Below are 3,005 nucleotides of genomic sequence, written 5' to 3'. Positions count from 1 at the left end.
CACACACCTTTCTCGCGCACACTCCTGCACACACTCTCCCGTCACACCCTCTGTAACACTCACCACACCGCGCTTCCATGTGCTCCCTCGCACACACGCTACGACCGACTCATTCTCGCCAACACCCTCACTCCTTGGCACACACTTTTTCCTCACACACCCCAGAGTCGGACTTTCTCGCACACCTCCTCTTTCGCACACCAGACCTGTCACACACCTCACCAGTGGCCTCTCACGAACACCCGGGTCCATCTCGAACCCCAAGCCTCTTAAATCACCTGGCGCATCATACGCACGACCATATTGGTCACCACTTACCCCGGGTCCTCTTCCTCTTCGCTTCTCCTCCATCACCTGCGAATCCCTCATCCGGTTAATGAGCACATCATCACGATCCAAACACAGACTTTGGACCAATTCTTTTATCTCCTCCTTTATCTCTTTCTTATCCCCTCTCCGTCGCTTCTTAATTTCGCTCATCCCTTCTTCCACTTCTTCTAATTTGTGCTTCACCTCTTTTATTCCCCGGTACGTCTCCTCAAGCTCATCCTCTAAGGCTACCTTGACCGTTTCCAGGTGCGTCCTCACCTGCCGGTCCTTCGTCTCCATTACCTCTATCACCTCGTCCAACCTCGTTGTCAGTCCCTCACGTACCATCTGACATTCCCTCTTCGTCGCTACCAAGTCATCTTTTAGTTCTTTCTGTGTCGCCTTTAAACCTCCTAATACCGCAGTGTTCCTTTGAACCTGCTCCACTAACTCCGTCTGTCCCACCGTCAGCTGTTCTACTCCCAGCGTCAACTCCTCTATACCACCTTGCAATTTTACAGTCCCCTTTCTCACCTCTTTCTCCATGCGCTCCTTACAGTGCCTCACCTCCTCGCGCACTCCTCCGACCTCCTCACTCACTCCTCTTCGGATCTCCTCTCCCATCACTTGCATCTCCTGCCCAGATGCCACCCTCATCTGCTCCATTTCCTCCCTGTGAGCATCCAGTTTGGTTTCTACCCCCATTCTGACCCCCTCTATCTGCTGCTCCATTTGTTTAACTTCCCTTTCCGCTTGGTCCCTCATGTCCCTCAATTTGCCTTCCATACTGTTTTCTAACCCCTCTAACCCTTTTTGCATCCCTTCCATTTGATTCTCTTGAGCGGCCATTCTGTTTTCTACCCCCGTTAACCCATTTTTCACTTCTTTTATCCCGTTGTCTAACCCCTCAAAATTATTGTCTAACTTCCCAATTTTCTTGTCTAACTCCTCAAAATTATTGTCTAACTTCCCAATTTTCTTGTCTAACTCCTCAAAATTATTGTCTAACTTCCCAATTTTCTTGTCTAACTCCTCAAAATTATTGTCTAACTTCTCACCGGTACCCCTCGCTTCGTCCCTCATTACCCCCATTTGGCCCTCCAATCGCTCACCCTGAGCATCCATCCGGTTCCCCAATTGGTTACTCTGCAGTTTGAGGGACGCCTGCATTTGCGCCATAAATTGCTCCATGAGGACCTGCATCTGGGGCATCCCTCCCACTTGTGCAGCGGGTGCGGCCGCCGTAGCTATGTGCGAGGCGCCATTTCGCGCGTCTGCTACCCCCGCTGTTTCGCTCTCCTCACGTGTCTCAATTTGGTCCTGGACCGACCCTGCTTCACTCTCCCCTACCGGACCCCAGCCGTCTTGATCCGCCATAGCGCGACTTGCAAAATTCGAGTTTCGTAAAACAAAACAAATTTCGGCCGCTCCAAATTTTGACCAAATTTTTTTTTTTTCCTCTATTCGTTTTTTTTTTTTCAAAATTTGGTCGGGCCTCGAATCCCACTCCTGACACCAATTGTTACAGATACGACTTTGATGGTATGGTGGGCCGAGCGGGATGGCCGCCGTATCCGTACAAGTTACCCCGATTGCACCCGGGGTTGACTAATCGCGCTATGCTGGCTCAATAAGAAAAAGAAGACACCCGGCTGGATTATAATGACACAATACGACACCAGGGGTTCAGTTCTCAAGTATATTCGTACGGAAAAAGGTTAGATTACAACTACAAGAGGGACAGCATAGGAAGACAGGCACTTAGACACACTCTTATATTAACCCTAGACAGACCACAGATAAACGGGACAACGCTGACTCACACGGGATTTGATGGCAAGGAAAGCGGCAGTCGATGGCTCAGGTGCACCTGGCTCAGGGACAGAATCACGTACGGTGGTGTCCAGCAGATGCGGGGAGGTCGCTCAGCGCTCGTGGGTCGCGACTTTGGTGGAGATGCCGGGGAGGTCGCTCAGCGCTCGGGAGGGTGGCGTCTTGTCCTTCCAAGCTCGGGGCGCATCTGACGTCACGTCCGGCGCGGGGCCGCGTATATCCGGCGGGGAGTGACACGCCCTCGGCTCGTTAGCGCCGCCCCAGATGGCATCGGCCCATGGCTTCTCATTGGGTGCGGGGGTTACCGGCTCCGCCCTTGACGAGGGGCCGACAGGGAGCCCCTTCGTGGTAACCCCGTGGAGCGCGTGGTCAATGGTGGCTAACCGAGCCGGAAGGAGGACGCCCACTCCCCATGCCGTCACCGCGCCGCCCCCCTCTTTTGTTGTTGTTGTTGTAGTTGGCGCTTCTTCATGGGGAAGAGATGCGGAGAGGTATGGGGAGGTCCTAAACTTCCTAACAGGTGCCATATAATCACATTCTGGTGCAACGAAGAGTCATAATTAATGGAAACAAGTCCTTAACTGACATAGATTAAGAATAACTAGCAAGATGTCCTATAATTGTCTACGTGTGGTGCGGGGGACCTGGGCACGACATTTAATGGGGGGATGAAGGGGAAGATCGGCTCTAATGGGTGTTGTTTACAGACAATGGGACTAGGGAATGGGGTAAGGGAGAGTTGGGGAGTATCGGAGAAAATAGGGGAATATTTACAAGCGGATATGGAGGCCAAATTCCATATTCGCAACAATATATATATATATATATATATATATATATATATATATATATATATATATATA

The sequence above is a fragment of the Myxine glutinosa genome, chromosome 3 (assembly GCF_964187855.1).
Source record: "Myxine glutinosa chromosome 3, kmMyxGlut1.1, whole genome shotgun sequence".
Classification (NCBI taxonomy): Eukaryota; Metazoa; Chordata; class Myxini; order Myxiniformes; family Myxinidae; genus Myxine; species Myxine glutinosa.
Note: the sequence above shows the minus strand (reverse complement) of the source record.